The 23,651-nt window shown below is 37.9% G+C and overlaps 1 protein-coding gene across 1 annotated transcript in view; it reads left to right on the forward strand.

Moving 5' to 3' along the window:
- Nucleotides 1-23,651, forward strand: part of Kat6a (lysine acetyltransferase 6A) — an 83,204-nt gene that overhangs the window by 1,694 nt on the left and 57,859 nt on the right. The window contains exon 2 of the mRNA XM_050146683.1: nucleotides 821-1,735. The gene's annotated coding sequence lies outside the window, so the exon portion shown is untranslated. The remainder of the gene's footprint in view (nucleotides 1-820; nucleotides 1,736-23,651) is intronic.

Genomic DNA, 23,651 nt, shown 5'->3' on the forward strand with positions numbered 1-23,651 from the left:
CCAGTTCACGTCTTTATCAGGTTCACTTCTTTATAAACACACAGACAGGCAATATTTATTTTCCATACTATACATTTCATGTGTAGTGTTTGTATCTGATTCCAGTGATCCCAGGCCTTATTTTAGTTTATCTGTACATTGTTTATAAATAAGCACGTTGTCAGTTGTTACTCCCTTCAGTATATGGGTGTTAGTAAAAGCTTGAAGAAAGTTGGATTATTTTAAAATTCTTTAAGCACTTTCACACCAAGATATTTTCACTGTTTTTGTTTATGTTAATAACCTTATTGTGATACATGAAGCATGCTGCGCTGCTTTTCTTTAGTATATGAACTAGCCAAATTGTCCTCAGTGCTTTTCTGCATATCTTATTGGCTATTTTTTTCTTCACTGGAATTTTGAAAGATGATTCACTCTTGGTTTCATTGCAGGATTCTTTCTACTAACCCAGACACTTGTTGAAGTACTGAATAGTTTGTTGGGGAAAATTATGGAGGAAGAGTTGCACCCATAGACTGGTGAGCACAGATTGCGGAGGACAAGCTAGCACTCCTCTGGTTAGTTATAGCTTAAGGTCATTCCTGGAACATCTCATTTTATTTCCTCATTTTACCTTAACTACTCATATCTTTTTTTTTCTTTTGTGTTTATTCTAGTGGTTTCCAGTGCTTGTTTTGGAATTTTGATAGTATGATATTTAAATTCCGAAGGGTGCTTGATAAACACGTTGCTTTAAGAAAAGCCTAGGATGTTTCAGTTGGTGACTTATTTCTAGAGTGGGCCTTGATGGAAAACTGACATTATTTTAATTGCTTTTCAGGCTTAAGATGCTCATTTTCTGCTTGGAGCTGTGAATGAGATGTTTGGAGTCCAAGAGTATGAGTGGAGTACAGACCAGTGTGTGGTGCTATTGAGGAGTTCGAAGACACTTCAAAAACAACAAGTTGTTTTGGTTTTTAAGGTAAAATTAGGTTGCAGTTCTGTTTTGTGAAAGGAGGGAAAACTCAGGCCGGAAATCTTGTATGCTATGGTTTACTGGTTCCCACCCTCCGAGAATCTTGTTTTCCACTGTGTAAGACTTACTCAGCATCAGGATAAAGGGTAGCGACTCTATGGATATACGGAATCCCTCACCATGGTAAAACTCGCTAACCCGTTGTACACGGAGTGGATTTTGGAGGCCATCAAAAAAGTAAAGAAGCAGAAACAGCGACCTTCAGAAGAAAGGATTTGCAATGCCGTGTCTTCATCCCATGGCTTGGATCGTAAAACTGTTCTAGAGCAGTTGGAGTTGAGTGTTAAAGATGGGACAATTTTAAAAGTCTCAAACAAAGGTCTCAATTCCTATAAAGATCCTGATAATCCTGGGCGAATAGCACTTCCTAAACCTCGAAACCATGGAAAATTGGATAATAAACAAAGTGTGGATTGGAATAAGTTACTCAAACGGGCATTTGAGGGCTTGGCAGAGTCTGGAGGCTCAACTTTGAAAAGTATTGAACGCTTTTTGAAAAGCCAGAAGGATGTGTCTGCTGCCTGTGGAGGCAGTGCTGCCTCAGGCTTTCACCAGCAGTTAAGATTGGCCATCAAGCGAGCTGTTGGCCATGGCAGACTCCTTAAAGATGGACCTCTCTACCGACTCAACACTAAGGCAGCAAGTGCTGATGGGAAAGAGGGCTGTGAGTCGCTCTCTTGTTTACCTCCAGTGTCACTGCTTCCACATGAGAAAGATAAGGTAAGAAACATTGGCATCAGTGTTGATGGTGCAGTTTAGAATAGGATTCACGGTCACATTTCTAGGGTCAAGACTTGGGGAGCTTTTGTGAGTTCTCACTGTGAAAGCTTAGTAGATGCTAATTGTTGTAGTACATTAAAGTCTTTGAAGTCTAAGACTCAGAGTATAGAATGTTGACTTAATTATAAGAACTAACTTAGCTTAGCATGAAAACTTTTGATTGAAGGTTCTTCTAGTACCTTACAGTTGCAACTTGATAAAATTAGAAATACCGGAGACTTGACTTTGAAAGGAGTGGTTCACTCCAAGGAATTTTTCCTTTCTTTTTTCATTTTGTTTGAGGCTGTCATTAGACAGGAATGAGACAGATTCTTAAGATCCATAGTAAGGGGTTAGCAAATCAGTCACTCTCAACTCTGTGTTTTGTATAGCTTCCTATCATATGTTACATTTTGTTTTGTTTTTTTGAGAAAGTGGGTCTTGCTGTAAAGCCCAGGCTGGCCTCAAACCTTGTCTCTGCCTTCTAAGAAGTGCTAAAATTACAGGTGTGTGCCACCACACCCAGTGTGGCTTTACTATATGATGAAATCCTAAATGTTATTTGTAACAGCTATAGTTATATGTGACAGGAATACAGTATTCTGTATTATAAAAAAGTTCGGGAGTGTTTTGTACATACACACGTACCTTCCTCTGTTGTGTGCTATTCTGTCATCTTATGCACTTGCAGGTGTATCTTAATAGTAGTACAGTTTGGCCCTAATGGAGAATATTTGGGCACAGGAAGAATTTTGTCTGTGACTATTCCTTTACATTGATAGTGTCATATGTCACTATAAGGCACTCTGCATTATTTGTAGAGTGAACTGTTAATGTGTTGTACACCTTAGTGTATATAGCATGCAAGCTATTTCTGGGGGAAGGTTTTTATTGTTTAATTTTTGAAATGGTAATATAATTACAACATTTCTCCCTTTCCTTTACTCCCCCAAACCTCCTTCCAATATATGACCTCTTTTTTACTAATGGTTATTACATACATATATGTACATACACATTTTTCACATATACACTGCATATGTATATACATATATTCCTAATTATAACCTGTTCAGTCCTTACATGTTACTTGTATGTATATTTTCATGACTGTTTGGCACTGGACAACCAATTGGTGTGATTTTTTTTTTTCCCCCTGGGGAAAGCCACCTCTCTGATTCCTAGTTTTCCTCAGTTGCCTGTAGTTCTTTGTGTAGGTTTGAGACCTTGTGGGCTTTTCTGTCTAGTTTGGCATGCTCATTGGTGTCATCGTTCAGTTTTGTAGATGTACTCATTGGGACTGGAGCCCACGACTACCCTTTGATTGGCTGTGGCTTTCTGGAGTAGTCTATGGTTGTTGCAACTTAGTTTTCTTGATGAGGGGTGAAGACTACACTTACTTGTAGTATAAGGATAGATGTTAATAAATTTGTTGTTAGGGATTTAGTAAATTAGTGATTGTAGTTTCTTCTCCAGTAACCATGACTTCACTAGTAGTCAGTGGTTAGCCAGGTTTCCAGTACCAGGCATGGCCTCCCTCTTGTTGAGTCCAGTTAGAGAACTGTTGTTGGTTACTGTCAAGATGTGAGGGTCACTATTGGACCCTTAATGTCATGCCATGTTGGTCTTTGATGTGGTTCATAGGCATCGTAGCTGGGTAAGGTTGTTGGCGCCTTCTGGTACTATGAAAGGCGGGGTCTCTGGGCCCTGAGTCTGAAGTGCGTGGTGTCTTCAGCAATAGAGACTTATTTTCCACTTCTAGAAGGCGACAGCAGTGAATTACAGGGTCTCTTGGACAGCCCTGACCAGCAACTCAAAAGAGGCTTTTCATGTCTAGTATTGGGTTTTTATTTGGAGATCTTTGGCTTTTCCAGGGGACACCATCAGTCCAGAAAAGAAAAGTTCATTAAAACTGTGTGTTTATGCACATTTATACACAGAATTACATGTATTACAATTTTTGTTTTTTGTGTGTAAGCAGTTAATAGTATGATTCGTTACCCACCTCTCTCCTCCTGTATTCTCCTTCCTCCACTGTTCCTAGAGAGCCTATCTGCTTTCCAGTTTCCCCAGGGGATCACTTGTGTCCTGTTATTTCTCTTTACCTCCTCCCACTTCTGCATTTTCCGTAAGAAGCCCCCCCCACCCCCCACCATATTGTACATTCATTGTGTGTGTGCCCAGAGAGGCCAGGATGTCTGATCCTTAGAATTGGAGTAAGATGGTTGTGGGCTGCATGAAGTGGGTGCTGTGAACTGAATTTGGCCGTGGAAGAGTAACAAGCACCCAATCTCTGAGCCAATCTCCATTGTAGTTATCAGCATCCCATTAAGTGACAAATTTTTGTTTAAGTAACAATCAGCATTTTTCTTTTGTTTTCTTGTGAGGGAAGCTGTTGACATCGTCTTTCTAGGTAGCCCAAATTGGGCTCAGCCTTGTAGAAATCCTCCTGCCTCATCTCCTAGTACTGAAATCAGAGGCATGTACTGCTATGTTTGGCAGTGGTATATTTTATTGGTGAATTATTTTTTATAATATTATTTTATATTTTGCAATTATAATTGTACCAATTCCCTTTCTCTTTCTTCCTTCAAACCCTTCCCATGCACCTCCTTAGTCTCTCAAATTTATAACCTTTCCTTTGGTTGTTGCATGTAGTTACACATATACATATAAACATATATATTTTTCTAAATACAACCTTCTCAGTCTGTGTAATGTTACTGTATGTGTATGATCCCAGGCTTGGTACTGGAGAACCAGCTATGGGACTCTTCCCTGTAGAAGACCCATTCACTCTCTAGCATTCTTCAGTTGCCTGCAGTTCTTTGTTTAGACTTGGGGCACCTCAAGCTTCCCTCTTCTGTGTTAGCATGTCCATTGGTATTTTAGTAGTTCAGGTCTTGTTTAGGCAGCCTTGTTAATGAAACTTCATGGGTTTAGCCTCTCTGACATTTCTCGGAGATAGAATCTCACAGCAGAATTCCTGTTCCCTTGGTTCTTAAAAATCTTTTCTTCTACTCTTCTGAAATGATCCCTCAGCTTTGTGTTGTACAAATATTGGTTGGGACTGGCTTTTACCAACTGTGTTTTGATCAATTGTGATTTTTTTTGTAATGGTTTCTGTTGCAAAGAAAGTTTCTTTGATGAGGAGTGAGAACTACACTTAACCTGTGGGTATGAGGATACAAATTTGGAGTATAGTTAGAGATTATGCTGGTTTAGTAAAGTGATAATTGTAAATTTCCCTCCAAGATCCATGACTTCACTAACCTTGGGTAGTTGGCTAGGTTTCCAGTACCAGGCATTATTTCCTTCTTGTTGAGCAGGTCTTAAATCCAACGGGGGAGGGGGAGGTGCTGGAGAGATGGCTCAGTGGTTAAGAGCACTGGCTGTTCTTCCAGAGGACCTGTGTTCAATTCCCAGCACCCACATGGCAGCTCACAACTGTCGGTAACTCCAGTTCCAGGGGATCTTATATGACACCTTTGCACCAATGCACATAAAATAAATTAAAAAAAATCCAACTAGAGGAAATATTAGTTACTGACAAGGTGTATATGCCATGACTGCATCCTTAGGTTATTGTGCCATGCTAGCCATTGTGGGTCACGGATGTTATAGTGGACAGGACTGTTGGTTGCGTCCCTTCCTTAGAAGTTTGCCCGATGCCTTCTAGTAAGATGAAGGCTAGCCCTTAGGAAGGAGGCTACAGTTCAGGTCCAGCACAGGGCCTCTGGGTCCAGTATCTGAATTGTGTGGTTTCTTCAGCAAGTAGGACTTATCTTCCTCCCCTTGGGGGCAACCAAGGACAACAGCAATGAGTTAGATATTTTGGGAGTCTCTTGGACAGCCCTGACCACCAACTCAAATCTCATATCTGATGTTAGAGTTTTTGTCTATAGTTTATGGTGGTATTGTCAGCCCAGATTGGAGGATTTTATTTAAACTATATATGCATATGTGTATGCATACTTAGATGCTATTATATGTAATTTTAACTAGATAGATAATAATATGCTTACAACTTTTTCGGACAGTCCTTACTATGATTTCACCCCTTCCCTCTTTCCTCTGTATTTACTTCCCTCCCTCATTAATTAGGGTCTCCCCATCGCTGTTTTCTCCATCAGGTGACTTGCACCCTGCTATTCCCCTCCTTATTCCTCTTCCGTGTCCCATGGTCCCTCTGCATTCACTCCAGGTTATTTACTTAGGTCTGAAGACTTAAAACTAGGAACCACAAATAGAACATGTGACGTTTGCCTTCCTAGGTCTCAGTTACCGCCCTCAATAGGATCTTTTCTAGTTTTATCCATTTACCGAGAGTCCAATACAGTACATTTGAATTTAAAAATATTTATTTTATTATTTATTTGTGTGCTTGTGTGTGTGCATGTACTCTAGAAGACCCTTGCTTGAACTCTCTCTCCCCTCTCTCTACTTTTGTCTGTCTGTATGCATGCAGGAGTCTCATAGGAACTATAAGAATGAGCTGTCACTGAGCTACATACAACATTTTAATTTTAAAAGACCAGGCTTACATAAAGTGTCAGTTGTGTATGTTCTTTAAAAAGCAGCCAGTTGATAATACAGTACAGGACAAATACAGATTCTAGGATTCTGGGACTTGACTTTTGGAAAGAACCCTGAGGACCCTCGTACAGCGTTTTACAGCTGAACTGAAAGCTTTTCGTAAGGTCTTGCATTAAAGACATTTCATTTAGTAGAAACCTACTGGTTTGCTTTGATTAGAAATATCTGTTCATTGCTACATAGCTCTAATGTGTAGTGCTACTTACTAACTGAAATTAATATATTTGGAAGTATATGTTTAGGAAGATTGTGTTTCTTTTGGGTAGAATTCCATGTGCACTGACTGATCAGTAGAGTGTACTTTGCATTTTGAGCTGTTCTCAGCTGCTTTTATGATATCTATGAAATAGAATTGATGAGATTTGTTCTATATTTTTAAATGATTTTCATTTCATACGCTATTTTCAATAGTGTATTTCCTGAATGACTTTCCCCAAAGATGTGAAGAGCCCGCTTTCAGAATTATAAAACAGTGAACTCAAAGGTGAGAAATGATTCCTCCTCTGAATGGATTATAAATCGCCTCCTTTCATTGTATTTTAACTACTTTCCTTTCTCTCTTTCAAACTATCAAGTCAGTTTCTGTGCAGAATGGGTTGGCTTGCTGTTATGGAACCTCTGTATTCTAAATACAGACATATACACAAGAGTGTATCTGACAGTGATGGAGAAAGGAAGGTGTGGCCAGAAGTGATCCCACATTTAGTTGTCAGTTAATTCAGATAGGTATTGAGCACCTGCCGTAGGCCGCACTTCTGGAATGCTATGTGTCTGTTGATTTGGTTAGCTGTAGGGTACTATAATATATATAGTTTAGGTTCCATGTTACTGGTCTTTTTATTTATTTTTTTGTCTTATGTTGTGTGGGTGTTTTGCCTGTGTATTTTTGTGTGCTGTGTGAATGCAGTTCCCACAGAGGCCAGAAGAGGGTGTCAGTTCTCCTGGAATTGGGATTACAGATGGTTTGTAGTATAGATTCTGGGAGTCTTGTGGAAGAGCAGCCTGCATTCTTGACCACTGCACCATCTTTCCAGCCTTGGTGTGGCTAGTTTTTTTGTGATGATAGTCCAAATAATTAAAATGTTTTTCTGTAGAGTATTTTTGAGCATAATTTACTGAAACATTTTGTTGGAAAACGGAGAGTTTTAATTAAGCTTGAGTGTATTACTCAGCTAAGTAAGTCACCTGGATCAGAAAGATTAAGTGATAGATCTCCTGCTTCCTACAATTTCTTGTTTCTCAATACAATGATTAACTAGGGTAGCCCAGATTATCTAATTTTATTGCCATTTGTGTTCTGAATTTTCAGAGTTAGGTCTTTGTGGTTTTGATTTTTTTTTTGAAGATTTTATTTGTGTGTGTGTGTGTGTGTGTGTGATGCATGAACATATGTAGAGAATTGCTCACAGGGGCTAGAGATGTCAGATTTCACTGTGAGCAGCCCTGTGTGGTTGCCAGGGATTGAACCCAGACCTTCTAGAAGAACAGGAAGTACTCTAAACTGCTGAGCCATCTCTCCAGCTCCCAGCTATGCTAATAAAGAAACAAACAAAATGGGATATGTTTTAAAGTTACTGAGAATGAAGAGTCACAACGTTTTAGTGGTTTGGAAACAGCCTTTATATAGTAAAATTGTTTAATATTTTATCTAGTTATAATAGTGATGATAGTAAAAATAATTTGTAATTGGCAATTAGCCTATTGTGATACTTTATTAAGAATACAATGAATACTTGTCCTTTTTAGTAGAGCTATTGTTTGTTTTAAATAAAGAAAACAAAAAAAACTTGTAAATGCAAAAAATAGTGCAAAAGAGATGAGGGTGTGGTGACATAGATGATACAGATTTTGCAGGACTGGATTTGACTCATTGGTAGAGTACTTAACTAGTATATACAAGGCCCTGTGTTTGATTCCCCAGAACTGCCCAAAATAGTAAATTTTGTCATATTACCAAATTGAAACTGGATTCGTTTCAATTTTTAAAAATAATGTGGTATTTATACATGTGGTATAATTTTGTGTCATACATTCTCTCTCTCTATAAATATATATAGTGGTGACTGTTAACAAGTCAGGGGTAGATCAGTTGACACTTAGGGATTGGCCTTTTCTGTAGATGTACTCATTTTATTTATATATTTGTGTGTCTATCTGGGGGGCACATGTATCATAGCACATGTGTGGAGGATCTTGAGACCCAGGTTAGCTTGGGTTACATAGTAAGAGCCTATCTCAAAAAAAAGTGTCATCTTTAGCACTGACTGTTTTTTTATTGTTAAATACCCAGGACAAGCTTGAAAAATTTGTAATATTGCCAATAAACCATACAGGGAAAGCAGCAGACAGCAAATTGGGGAGTGGAAAAAAATGTTTGTGTAAGAGTTTACTGTCTGTAAAAGAAGACAGCTCATGCCTGTGCCTTTCCTTGTTATGCATAGTAGGTAGATTCTGTATATATAGGATATTATCGGACCTAGATGGGGGCAGTTGTCCTAGAGAGTTGTTGGTTTGCAATTCTTTTAATTTAGTAGAGTATAGATTCTAGATTTTCTTAGTCTTTGACTACAGTGAAGCATATAACTCCAGAGTGTTCTATAATTTATAATAAACAGAACTCAGAATATAATATATTGCTGCTTTGAGTGTGGTGCTGTATATTAGTATTTCCAAGTCTATTATTTAGGGACCCTTTAAGTATCTGATTAATGGTGTTTACATTATCTTTCAACGTTTTCTTGTATACTCTTTTTTTTTTCTTTTATTTTCTTGAGACAAGATCTCACTGTGGCTCAGGATGGCTTTGAACTTTTGATAATCTTCAAGGCTCAGCCTCTTGAGAGCTAGAATTACCTAGATGAGAATCTTTGTTTTTGTTTTCTTTTGGGGGAGTTGGTTGTTTTTTTATTTTTTTATTTTTGGTTTTTTTGAGACAAGTCTCTCAATGTAGCCCTGACTGTTCTGAAACTTACTTTGTAGACCAGGCTGCCAGGCTGGCCTTGAACCTACCTCTACCTCCCAAGTACTGGGGTCAAAGACTTGTACCACCACATCCATCAAAATCCCTGTTTTTTCCAAAGCAGTAGGTCTTGACATTAATTGTCTTTAGAAAAACCTGAGGAACTTTAAAAAAATAATCAGGAAAACAAATTAGACCCCAGCAGAGGTGGCAGAGCCCAGGTTTTAGTGGGAGTGTCTTGGTGTGTATCTAGGATGCAGTGGAAGAAAAGTACCAAGTACCAAGATAATGCTTAGAGCCAGTATCTGGAGTAGGAACTGCTTAAAGGTTGCAGGGGATAAAAGAAGTAAATTTAATTTAGTAACTGAAATTTAGATAAGTGAGATAACTACACTCCCTGAAAATGTTTGGACGCAGGACTATGTACTTCTTGGACACCTAAATTCTTTATTTTTGGCTACCGTTTTCCTAATTGTCCCCTTTCTTTTTATTTCTACTATACTTGCTGTTTAAGTCACCTTCATGATTCTGATTGGAGGGTACTGCATTTTGTGTGTGTGTGTGTGTGTGTGTGTGTGTGTGTGTGTGAGCAGTAAGGCCAAGTTCAAGTTGTAGGAGTAGTTTGGTTCTTTGCTTGTGCTATGTAGGTCCCAGGTTGTCATACTTGGCTGCAAGTACTCGTTGAGCCATCTCCTGGCCTTTAAATGCTGTTCTCCTAATTTCAGGTTTATGAATTGTCCTCTATTAATTAGTCCCTGTAATCTTGCATCCTTATCTTAAAAAGTTAAAGCAAACATTTTCCTTTCCTGCTCTTCTGCTCTTCTACAGGACTGATTGATTCATCTAACCATGTGGTAGGGTTCTACTCACTGATTTGTAGCCCAGGATTTGTCTCTATGTAATCTGTTTGAATTACAGTAATTCAGTATTTCCTTCAGACTCGGCTTTTTCATCCTAACACATACTCCCATATTCTCTCTTATAGATAGAATTGAATCTGTCCATCTATGTAAGCTCATTCCCCTGGAACCAGAGTTACAGACCATTATGAGTCACCATGTTGGTGCTTGAAATCAAACTCTGGTGATATGGAAGAATGCCAGTGCTCTTAACTGCTAAGCCATTTACTTCTCCAGCCCCCTGCCTTGTTACTTTTATCTTTAAGCTTCTTCTAAAAAAATCTACATGTTTATTTCAGATCTGCTGCAGTCTGGCTTTTACCCCTACAATATGCGTATAAATTCTTCTTCTTGTTTTCTTCTTCCTGTTTTAGACGTGGGGTCTTGTTGTGTAGCCTAGGCTAACTTTGGTCTTGATTCTGTCTTTTTAAGTACTGGGTTTATAGGTGAGTGGTGCCACACCTGGCTTTAAATTGTTCTTGTTTGAAGTTTTCAGGTTTATTTTACTTGACCTCCAAGCAGCCTCTTGTACTTACTGACAGTTCTTTTCTCCCTCTGTCTCTGGGATAATTCTTTCTTAAGCATTTTTCTTCCCTCCTCCTGTCGTTTTGGTAATGACTAAAGAAAGTTTTCTGGCATTTTATCTTGTGCATGTATCTTACTTGTTATTATCCTTATGGTCTGTCTATCGCTTCCACTTTCCTGAGCTATCTCTGGACCTCTCTGCACTGATGATGAATTTCCTATCTTAATTCCAGACCTCTCTTCTGGATTCTGGGCTTGTATAACTCACTGGGTAGCTTTTATCTGTGTTATTTCTCACTGGCAGTGATCCCGATAGGATTTGTTAATTTTAATGTGCTCTCCTAATTTGTTACTGTAGTAAGAGCCATTTCTGTTGACTAACTCTTAAAATGGGAACTTCCATTTTATTTTTCACACCTCATTTGTTGCCTTTAGAGTTCTAAGCCATTCCCACTCTTCTCATACCTTTGAATAGCTCTATTAATTAACCTCATCTCCATTCTAGCCTACTGTTCTTCAACAATTTTCTTATGTCTGACCTTAGTTTCCTCATTAGTTTTCTTGCCTTTAATATCATCCTCTTTTTCCAGTCAACACAATTGCCCAGAATGACTTCATCTGAAGAGATTAAGAACATAGGCTTAAATTTCAGACCATTTGGGTTAGCATTCCACACTGGTACCACTTGCTTTATGACCTTTAATGTTTTGTACCACATATTTTTCTATAAAATGGAGATTAACAGGGTGTTTATTTCATAAAGAAGCTATAAGGATTTGTGTTAACATACGTCAGTGTTATGTGACTTTGTGTAGTGATAGAAGTACTGTGGCGCTATCCAGAATTAGCTAATGAGTTCTTAAAACATGGCTACTTGAGGAACTGGATTAATTTTTTCCATCTGTAATTCAGTTGAAATAGCCACACAAATAATTACTGTTCTTGACAGTACAGAGCATGTAAAATCCTAGGAATAGTAAAAAGGTGCTCTGTTTGCTAGTATTATCACATTTTAAAATTAAATTGACTCCTCTGCTTAAACACTTTCCGTGCCATAACATATATGACTTGTGACCCTACCTCTTGAGCTGCTCTGTGTCCTACTGCCACTCTATCCATGTCCGTGCTGGGAACAGAACCTGAGTCCTCTGGAAGATCAGTCGACCCATACTTTGAACTTTTAAAGGAGCTTTTCTATAGGGACCTATGCTTTATTTGATCATGCTTAGAGAACTTCCAAACCAATTAGGATACAGTTACTTATTTTTACAAAAGCAAGCGGGGTGGGAGGAAGATTTGTTTTATTGGAAAACTGATTCAACAGGGTGTGGGGGGGAACACAGCAGTGAGGCAAATGTGAACACTTTGTTCACATTAGATAAGAATAGACCAAGTTTTTAAATAATCCACTCTAATTTAGAACACAAGAAAAGGTATCATTTAAATAAAAGGCAGCAGGCATTTCCACCAAACTGTCTTTTTAGTAGCTCCCCACCTTTGTTACTCTTTGCTGTCATCTTGGACTTCCTGTGGTTCTACCTTGCATTGTAAGAGAGACAGCACAAGGGTGAGAGGATTGGGCTGTGTAACAAATTAATTACATGCACAGATAAAACTGCCAAAGAACACTTTTTTTTTTAAAGGTAAGAGGTAACAAATGCTGGTAGATAAAGAGAATTTTAGTGTATTGTTGGTAGAAATGTAAAATAGGATAGTCATTATGGAAAATAATATAGAGGCACCTCAAAAAATTAAAAGTATAATTGTCACATGACCCAATAATCTTTTTTCTGGGCATATGACCAAAATAAATGAAGATACTAGCTTCTAAAGATATTGGTGTATATCTTCATTAAAGCATAACACTTGATAGCCAACACAGTGAAATAATGTATGTGTCTATTGATGGGTCAGTGGGTAAACTAAAATACACTTGCTTTCATTATTCTACCTTAAAAAATCATGCCATGGCCACAATATGTATATTACATTAAGTAACAAGGCCAGGCAGTAAATAAAATATGTGTGTATGTGTGTGTGCGTGTGTGCATGCTCATGGATGATCTGAAAAACAGCAATGGAAGGAATTGAATACCCAGATAGAGATAGTACAGTGTTTGTGCTGCAGTGCTGTGGAAATGAAATGTAAGCCAAAGATGAAAATCACAGTTAGTATAATACACAGGTCTGAGGATCTGACATAATTAGGGGGACTGCAGCTAATAGCTATTAACGCCTGTGTGTTTTCTTGAGGAGGTGTACATTTAAGGTACTGGTTGCCACAGCAGATAGAAAGGAAGTCAAGAAATAGTGGGTGTACAATTTGCTTCTGTCATTTTATATTCTTACATACATAACACATGGTTATATATCAGAGCAATCATTTTTGTATGTATATATGTCAAAATATATGGTATAGCTTAAATCAGTGTAATAAAACTAGAGAAAAATCTTAAGTGTTAGGACATTTAGCACAGATAAGTAAAGACAGATTAAATAATCCATTTTATTGCCAAGCAAAAGAAATGTTTTATATGGTTGGTGTGTGGTCACCATTGAGTCAGGTATCATATGGAAACAAATAAATGACAGTATATTGGCTAATGTGCTAGGCAAGAGCCTGCTATAAATTTCTTGTTAAATCTGTGCTTTGGGGTGTTGGGAACTTTTTATATGTAATTTTTCAGTAGAAACTTTCTTTTATTCTCTTTGCATGCTACATAATTCATTTACTTTGTCATTTGTTGTAGATTAAAATACAGTTGTAAAATTTCTATGTTTGTTTTGTTTGAGACAAGGTTTAACCTCTAATTGTGTAGCTAAGGCGACCTCAATGCTTAATCTGTATCCCAGGTGTTGGAATTAGAGCTGTGTGCTACAATGGATTCTCAGTTCTTAACTTTCAAAGAAGACTGATACAAATAGTTCGTGTCTGCTGCCATCAGCCAAGTAGAACAAACCTAGAGAAGGAAAAGAGAGGTGACATCTGGTGACATCTTTTCCCATGGAAGTGGTGCTGTCATTTTTGTTAAGTGTTTCAGATTATAAATAATTTTCCTTTCTCTTATTTATACTCAACTCAGTACTTTCCAGCCATATGACACTACCTCTAGAAAGACTTATAAAGCCCATGAAAATGACAAGCATTGAAAAAAGTCTTGAGTGTTCTTTTTGCATTTGTTACATGTCTGTTAAACCATTTATTAAATTGCAGCTGCTGTTAATCCTTGTCTACAACTCTGTTAAGATGTTCAGAAAATGTTTTTCACATTGTCATTGCCAGGTTTAAATTCCAAATGATATAAATTAAGTTGGTGGGATAAATTGCTTGCTGCACAAGCATGGGACCTGAGTGCAGACTCTAAGCACAATGTTTTAAAAAACCAGACTCCATTTTGTAACATTTTGTAAATTCCAGCTTTGGGGATGGAGCTCATTGGCTAGCCTGCCCTGTTAAATCTAGGATCAGTGAAAGACTGTCTCAAAAATAAATAACTACATCAAAATGTAGAAAACAACTGTGGAAGACACCCAATAGTGGCTTCTGGTATCCATATACACATACACACCCATATCTACATAAACATATACATACATACCACACACATGCACATTCATACCCTTATGTACATGAACACAAACATACATATAACATATATGCAAAACAAAACAAAATTATCCTGAACTGCAGAAAGGAGGGGTCAGAGTCATTAGTAGATGGTGAAGAAAGGGTGGCCAAGCTACTTGGGGAGCTCGGGCAGTCCTGCTGTGCAGGTAAAATCTCCACAGGGGTCATCTCAAGGAAACCTCTTGCTGCTTATACTTTACTAGGTAGATTTCTGTCGGATGTAAATGCCTTTTCATAAAAGGGCGGCTCTTCAGAACCACTTCAGTGCCTGCAGTTTCTCAAAATAACAAACTCAAAATAGGCCAAAGAAGTCTATTTTGGGGTGGCACATTCTGGCCTCCTACAGTCATATTTTTGGGTGGTATATCCTGAGCCCCAGCAGACTTTGCTGCATTAGTGAAGGGGAAGGTGACATTGAGTATCGATGAGCAAAACACCAAGTCATTACTCCATCAGGTTAGCCAAGCCTCCTCTATCTCCTCATTTCCTTGGTTCAGGCCTTCATCTTTTCTTTTTTGGATTACATAATTATCTCTCAAAATAGATTCTTTTCATTCAGTAAGTCGTGACAAAAACCACACATAGGAGGACTATTGTGAGTACAGGGAATTGAGCCTTCAGAAAAGACCTTTGTCCTAAGAGAGCTTCCATTATCTTGCCGACTCCTATGTTTTTATCTCAGTGTGCTCTCTGAAGTATTTTATCCTCCACTTGTAGTACTTAAGTCCAGTACCTTAGCCTTTTGGTATACTGTAGTTACAAGCAGGCGCCACACTCTATTAACTTCTTCCTCGCTCTTTTGGATCTCCCACCCCAGTACAAATGTAAACATCCACTTTAGTCAGTTGTCATTTCTGTATTACAGGTTCTATGTATGCAGATTCAGTCAGCTGCAGATTAAAATAAGAACTGCACTAAATGTGTAGACTTCTTGTCTTTCCTTTAAACAATACAGTATAGCTGTTTTACATAGTGTTTGCATTGCATTAGGTACTACAGGTAATTTAGAGATGATTTAAAATGTATTTGGGAGGATGTACATAGGGTATGTGAATGCTGTCTCATAGTATATGAGACTTTTGAGCCTCTCTTAGATTTTGGTATCTTTAGAGGTGGGGACTGGAAACAGTGTCTTGTGGATATTAAGGGACTGCTTCACTTCCTTTATCCTCATTCACTTAGCATCTTAGTGAGGTATTTTTATTTTTGTATGTATGTGCATTTTTAATGCTCTGGGTGATACAAGTCTTGTGCTTTGCAAAATGTAAAGTTCTTTCTAATACTCACAGGGAGAAACTCTGCCAAACCCTGTCTTAGACACACTTCTTAGTGTTTCCGTAATAGACGGACACTGGTTACAGTGATCTTCATAACAGGCCTTCATAACTGATTATATCATCTATTCACTTATGTCATAGGTTATGTTAAGACATAGAAAGCTATGTTAACTTATTTTTTTAAAACGTGTATGTAACAGGAGGGGCTGCTTGTTGGGGTTTCTGTCATGCCTGGTTCCCACAGTCATTAGGTCCCAAAGAATCACACAGAAGGTCTACATAAGATTATAAACTGATTGGCCCATTAGCTCAGGCTTCTTATTAGTTCTTGTAGCTTATATTAACCCATTATTCCTATGTATGTTAGCCATATGGCTCAGCACTTCTTTCAGCGGGGTAGGTCACATCCTTCTTTGGTGGTCTGGGCAGGACTGCGGAAAGAGCTTCCTTCTTCCCAGAATACTCCTATTCTTATTGCCCCACCTCTACTTCCTGTCTGGTTTTCCCGCCTATACTTCCTGCCTGGCTACCAGCCAATCAGCATTTATTTAAAATACAATTGACAGAATATAGAATTGTACCATACCATGTGTATTTACTATTTATTCTTAAATGTTTGAGTATTTTGCCTACATGTATGTATGTGTCCCTTGGTTGTGCCTGGTGCCCTCGGAAGTCGGAAGGTGATACTGGATATTCTGGAACCAGAGTCATAGGTGGTTGTAAGCCACCATGTGGAGTAATGAGAATTGAACCTAGTCTTCTGTAAAAGCAGCAAATGCTTTAAACTGTTGAGTCAACTCTCCAGTTCCAGTACATGCATTTCTCAAGGACTTTTCTGTGTGGGTTCTGGGTCTTGATTGATTGGTTTGATTATTTATTTTGTGCATGTGTTTCTATGTGTGTAGGTGCACAAGAGTGTGTGGGTGTGTGTGTAGAAGGCAGAGTATAAATATGTTCTCGTGTCAGGCCTCTAGGGCCATCCACTTTTTTTTTTTTTTTTTTTTTTTTTAAGTATTTTCATTGGCTTGAAACTTACCAAGACTAGCTGGTCCCCAACCCTAGGCATTTGCCTGTCTTTGCTTCTATAACACTGAGATTGCAAATGTACTTATACCATGCTTGACATTCTTAAAGTGTTTTTTCCCTTAAATAATAGTGATTAATAGTAGTACAACTCATGATAGTAATATTTTGTTTGGGCAAAAATAATTTCAGAGATGTATCCATAGGCATAGACCTAAGCCAATAATTTTAAATTGCCACTCCAAAGTAGAAGAGTGCCCATTTCTTTTCTTTCTAAAATTATTTTGTATGTGTAAGGATGTTTTGCTTCCATGTATGTATGTATACCATATGCATGCAGTTCCTGCAGAAGCCAGGTACTGAAGTTAAAGACTGGTGCTGCCGTATCTGGCAATCCAGCTCAGGTGCTCTGGAAGGGCAGCCAGTGCTCTTAACCACAGTATAGCTGCAGCCCCACCTTTGCTTCTTTAGTGAGGTAGATGAGATGTGACATGTATGTGTGCCAACAAGCCATTTTGAAACATTAATAATTGCATTGATTTTTCACATTGCTCATGTTTTTTTTCTTAGTTATTTGTTTAGTTTGTATTGTTGCTTTCGGACATGCTCAATTTGATCTTTCTATTTATAGCTACTCTCTTAACCAACTGTCAGAAATTTAGGACAAAGAAAATCTGGTGCCAATAATGGTTGGACCCAGAGTGGTGCTGCACAAATGGCTTTTAAGCCTGACTAGAATGACTATTAAGTTAGTGATGTTTAGGCTTGTTACATACTTTGTCAGGCAAACCCAGTACTACCCCACCCTCAAAGATGAAAGGAAGCACCAGGTCAGCAGATGTAAATCTACTCACACTCTGGTTCTCTGGAGGAGTTGTACATACAGAGAAAAGTTTGGAGCTGGTAAAAGACTTGTGTCGGAGGTAGCCAGGCAGAAAAGTCTTGGACTTCCTTAAAGCCTTGAGGGTAAGCCAAGATTTCTGAATGTATGCCAAAATTAGTAACTAATTGTACCCTTGGGTACAAACACCCCCCCCCCCCCATAGAAAACTAGTATTTTGATAGCTCACTCAGCAAGTACTTAGACTAAATGATCTTCTGACCTATTAATTGTTTATTAAGTTTTTGGATTGGTGTTGAAGGATATTCCCAGATAAGTTTGCATACTCCTTCTAGTTATTTTTTCTTTTTTTTAAAAAAAATTATTTATTTATTATGTATACAATATTCTGTCTGTGTGAATGCCTGCAGGCCAGAAGAGGGCACCAGACCCCATTACAGATGGTTGTGAGCCACCATGTGGTTGCTGGGAATTGAACTCAGGACCTTTGAAAGAGCAGGCAATACTCTTAACCTCTGAGCCATCTCTCCAGCCCTAATTATCTTTCATAAAGATTGGAAAGGTAGTGTTTTGAGTTTTTTTTTTGTTTGTTTGTTTTTTGGAAAGATAGTGTTTTAAGATTTGTGTTTAAGTCTCTTGAAAAGCAGAGTTGGATTTTTAAGTTTATTTTCACTTAATAGACCAGAATTTTTGGAAATTGAAAATCATAAGCAAGTCACATTGTAGAACTTTGTCCTCTATTTTTAGGTTTTAGTTTGAAAGTTGTAAGAATAATGTAATTGAGACAATAAGTTTAAAGATAAGGTTGTCACTCCAGAATTGTTTTTGTTGCTGCTGTTAGACAAATAAGTTCTTTTTCTGTAATGAGATACTGCATACATGGAATTTTAATTTAACTGATTATGGAATGTAGTTAATTCAAATCTTTTGATTTGACAAAGGATGCTAATGTTTGTAGCAAAACAGAAAACACCAAGTAGGATATTAAAAAACACACAGGTCCACATGTTTTAGTCATCTTAAGCTTTTCTCTTTGCCCATAAGTTACTTCCTTCGTGAGACACTATTGGAAAGCACTTTCCATCCAGAGTACAGCTACTCTGAAATGTTCTAAAATATCAGTGCTAAAAATGATACTGATAATTTTATTCTTATATAAAGTAATAGCCAGTTCTTACTATATCTCAATTCTTATATCTCATTTCTTACTTTATTTCATTTAAATCAAATAGATCTTACTACTCTTAACCTTCTTTTTTTCAGTTTTGTGGGTAAATATTTACAGTGCTTTCATTGATGTATCTTTAGTAATTGATAACTAAACCAGGCAGCTTTATATTAGAGATGCTGGAGTAATAATTCAGTAGCTAACAGCACTTGTTCTTTTGCAGAGAACTAGGGTTTGTTTCCCAGGACCCAGATGACGGCTCACAACCACCCATGACTCTAGTTACAGGGGATCAAATGCCTTTTTCTGACCTCTTCAGGTATCAGGAATGCATGAGTTGCATATCCATACATATAGGCAAAACATTTATACACATAAAATCCAAAAAAAAACCTATTTTAAAAATGAATGAGGAAATGTGATCTGAGACACTTGGTTTAAAAGCTAACCTTGCACAGGGTGTTGTGCATTCAGAGTTTTGTATACTGTAGTTTCTGTTCAAAGCCACTTGCAAGCTAAAACTTTATAGATGCCATGTGTTCATTTTTTATATTTCTTTATTCAAATTGAAAATTGCAGTCTTAAGATATCTTTCATTGGTGTAGAGTTGTGCCAATATAATTGTAATTAGCCACTTAATTTTATTTTTCTGCCTGCTTGCCTACCTGTCTTACCTATCTTAATTATCTATCTATCCATCCCCCCACCCCACTACCCACCAATCCATCCATTCAAGACCGGGTTTCTCTGTGTAGCCCTGACTGTCCTGGAACTCACTCTATATATCAAACTGTCCTCAAACTCAGAGATTTGCCTGCCTGTGCCTTCTGAGTACTGGGATTAAAAGTGTGTGATACCACCACCCGATTACACTTAGTTTTAAATTAATTAAAAACAACTTAATGACAGTACCACTAACCCACATTGGCTAGTGACTACTCTCTTAGATAGCTCAGACACAGATCATTTTCTTTCCTCTAGAAGTTCTTAGAACAGTCTAGACAGTGATAGAGAGACTGTTAGCTGGTGGGGCATTTCTCTTATGTATGTGGTATGTGTTCATGTATGTATGTGTGTTCCTGTGGAAGCTGGAATTTGACATCAGGAATCTTCTCAAATCACTCTCTACCTTGTCCATTGAGGCAGCTTGTTGCAGTCAAATCCAGAGCTTGCTAATATGCTATCTGGCTAGCCAGCTTGCTTTAAGGATTCTGTTTTTGCTATAATTACTAGCCAGCCTCCATGCTCACCCTGTCTTTACATGAGTCATAGAAATCCATACTCCACTCTTAACACTTGAATGGCAAGCACCTTAGCATTGAGTCACACTTCTAGCCCTAGGTTTCAGGATTTTTGGAATTAAAAATGTTGGTTTCAGATTATCCTAATGAGATCATTGTGATTTGGTGTTTGTGCAGCAAGTTTGTGTGTTTATACTCTCACCTTATCTTTTATTCATCATATTAGGCTGTAGTATTTGGGTCTATGTAGAATAGAATTTACAAATACATATTCTATGTAAAGAATTAATTCTAAATATATTGTTTCTTGTCATGAAACAAGATAATGAGAGATTGACTTAATGGAATTTAAATTGATTGGCATTATGATGTTAACAATTAAAATTGTAACGAACCTACTTGATTTGGGAAAATTTTTATTGTTTCAGGCTAACTCAACTTTAATTCTCCATCTCTAGATGCTATGGATTGAAAGTGTTTAGAGCCTGAACTCAGTCCACATGCTTGGAAAGTACCCATTCTAGACTGGCCACTGGCTTTCACTATTGCCAGTTCGTTGTGATTGCTCTTTGTAATTACCCATTATGGCTACCTTTGACTAGATTTTTTTTTTTTTTTCGAGACAGGGTTTCTCTGTGGCTTTGGAGCCTGTCCTGGAACTAGCTCTGTAGACCAGGCTGATCTCGAACTCACAGAGATCCGCCTGCCTCTGCCTCCTGAGTGCTGGGATTAAAGGCGTGCACCACCATCGCCCGGCCTTTGACTAGATTTATGGATGACTTGGGAGTAGGGAACCCTGATGTATATTCAGAATACTCAGAGATCTGAAGAATAATCATACCAAATATACCATTTTGCATATTAACGGCCCTGACATTTCTGTAGTTGGAGAATTAGGATTAGAGAATTTATTTTCTGTCAGGGTATCTACCACCGTAGCTATTGATTCATTGATATGAAAGAGGACCCAAATTAATCTGGGTTGAGGCTACTATGAACATAAGAACTGTGCTGTTGTAAAATAAAAGTTATTTATAAATAAATCCTTATCTCAACACTATCTCCTGTTTGTTTTTCATGGTCTATTCTTGGGGGTATTTGTGTATTTTTTTTTTTAAACAAATTACTTATTTTGGGATCTGGAGAAAGGACTCAACAGTTAACAGTACTGGCTGCTCTTTCAGAAGACCTGGGTTTGATTCCTAGCACCCACATTACAACTCTCAGTTATCCATAACTTCAGTTCCAGGAAATTCAATGTCATCTTGTACCATTATCTACACACAATAGGTGTGCAAGAGGTGCACATATATGCAGGAAAAACACATCCATTAAAAATGATTTCTTTTATTAATTATGTGTGTGTGTGTGTGTGTATGTGTGCGTCTGAGTGTGGGTTAGTGTATGTGAGTGCAATGCCCATGAAGCCAGAGAGGACATTAGATCCCTTGGAGCTGGAGTTACAGGTACTTATGAAGCCACTCCTGGGTACCAATTGTCCTCTGGGAAAGCAGTACATAGTCCTTAAGTGCTGAGCCGTCTCTCCTGCCCCAGATGTTGTAGTAGTTTTAGAAATGACAGCATTATGATCTTAAAGTGTTTGGGGGTTTTAGACTAGACTAAATTGACTAGCTCAAAAAAGGGGTGAGGTAATAATTGAGTTGGTAGAGGGCTTTCTGAGAAGGCCCAAAACCTGGGTTTGCTACCATGTAAACTGAGTATGATGGTACATTCCTGTAATTTCAGTACTGAGGAGGTAAAAGGCAAAGGATCAGAAGTCCAAGGGCACCCTTGGCTACACAGTGACTTTGGGGAGATGCATGAGACCCTTTCTCAATAAAATAAAATAAAATTAACTGGTTTCTTAAAATACTACAAGTGTGACTTTGTATTGTGTTTGGGGATAGCTAAGACATATGGTGGTAGAGTGTTCATTTATAGAAACTAATAAAACTCAGTGAGCTCCAAATTCAGAGCCCTTAATTTTATAGCCTAGATTACGGTTTTGCTTTCAATATAACTATTATGCACACACACGTTTGTACATAGGCTACAGATGCGTAGCAGAGTGCTAGAACAGGAGTCTTTCTTAGGTAGAGACAAGACTATGTTACTAAATATCTGGACTGTTTATTAAAAGTCAGTGTTGGTTCCCCAATGAAAAATTGAAAGTGGTGGATGTACATTAGGTATTTTTATAATTGTTATTTGATAGAATACTCTTCTCCTCAGAAACATTACTGATTTATTTCTGTGGCACGTGCTTTAGATGGGATGGCAGATCAGGTCAGATTTTTTTTTGCAGAAATTATTCTCTATCAGGCTAGAACCCTCATCTCTTTGTTCCAAGGACTGAGAACAGTTTTAGTAGGGATGCTTTATTTGGGAGCCAAGACTTTAATTATGGGTTGTTTTTTTTTTTCCCCAGTGACAGTTCCCTTTTCTGCAATTGTGCCTTCAATGGAGCCATGCATCTGTGTACACATAGACTTGCAGAATTGGAGTCTGTGCAGCACGTTATCTTTGTAGACATCTTTGTGCCATACCAATGTGCACAGAGGGGTTCCTGGAAGATAGCTTTTCTATTCTTGCTCCTCCTTTCAACTTTTAGATGTGGTGATTTTACATAGATAAACTTCTGGTTAGAAAAACAGCAGAAGAAATTTAACATCTGCCAAAATATTGGCAGTGTGAAACCAAGCTAGCTGCTTCAGCCTCCTTCCCTGATCTCTGTAGGTGTACAGCCTCATTTGTCAGGCTTTCCTTACTGAGCATTACGTCACTGTGCACTCCATCTTTACATCACCCTGGCTTTTCTTTTGAAAGCCACTGTCATCACGTTTTAACTTGTTAACCCCTTAAGGCTTTGTGTTGTGCATGAAGAAGGAAGAACATATTTAAGTCTGAAAGAAGAATCTTAATTTTATATTATGTTGACATACAGTATGCTCGTGTGTGTGTGGAAAAGATAAGGTACTGATAATTAACTCAAATTGTTTTGAAAAAAAATTTTTTTTGGAAGAAAGCTATTTTCTCAAAGAATTTTGAAGACAGCTTAGGAAACTACTGATGTTTAAAATGCAAACATTTACTGTGGTTGAATTCATAAGAACCAAAATTTGAAAATAACTTTTATTTATTGATGTTTCTCATCTAGACTATAGATAAATGAACTGTTGTCTGTTCTTATAGAGAATGTTACTAACAACAAAAAGGAACAAACTGTGATATACAGCAATTACCATGAGTAAATGTCAGATGTGCTGTGCTGTGGGAAGGGGGCCAAAGGCTACTATGTAATTCTGTTTATATATAGAAGTGCTTTGATTTCTGTTGTATTTCTGGAAGTAGTGAGTGTAAGTCCTCTACCATGGAGCCACACCCCAGTCCAGAAGTACAGAACTGTAACTGCTGGTTCGCATCAGGCATAGCCTTATGCAGAGCTGAAACTGCTTCATTTGTTCACTGTTACTGCATTAAGGAAGACAGTTGTGATTCTTATTTTCAAGATTGCTAATAAAGTTGAGTATCCAGAATATTAGACCGCCAGTGATTTTAAAGAAAAGGCAAAACCAAAGGTTGTTGGGTTTGTTTTGTTTTGCTTTTTAAAGAAAAACAAAACCCCAACTTGTTATTCTTTCCTGAAGCTTAATGACAAGGCTAAACTCTTAGTCTTTAAAAAGCTTTATAATTGATGGAGCTAGAGATGACTCAGTG

Source organism: Alexandromys fortis, unplaced genomic scaffold (assembly GCF_014885135.2).
Source record: "Alexandromys fortis isolate MF-2015 unplaced genomic scaffold, M_Fortis_MF-2015_v1.1 scaffold_55, whole genome shotgun sequence".
In the NCBI taxonomy this organism is placed as follows: Eukaryota; Metazoa; Chordata; class Mammalia; order Rodentia; family Cricetidae; genus Alexandromys; species Alexandromys fortis.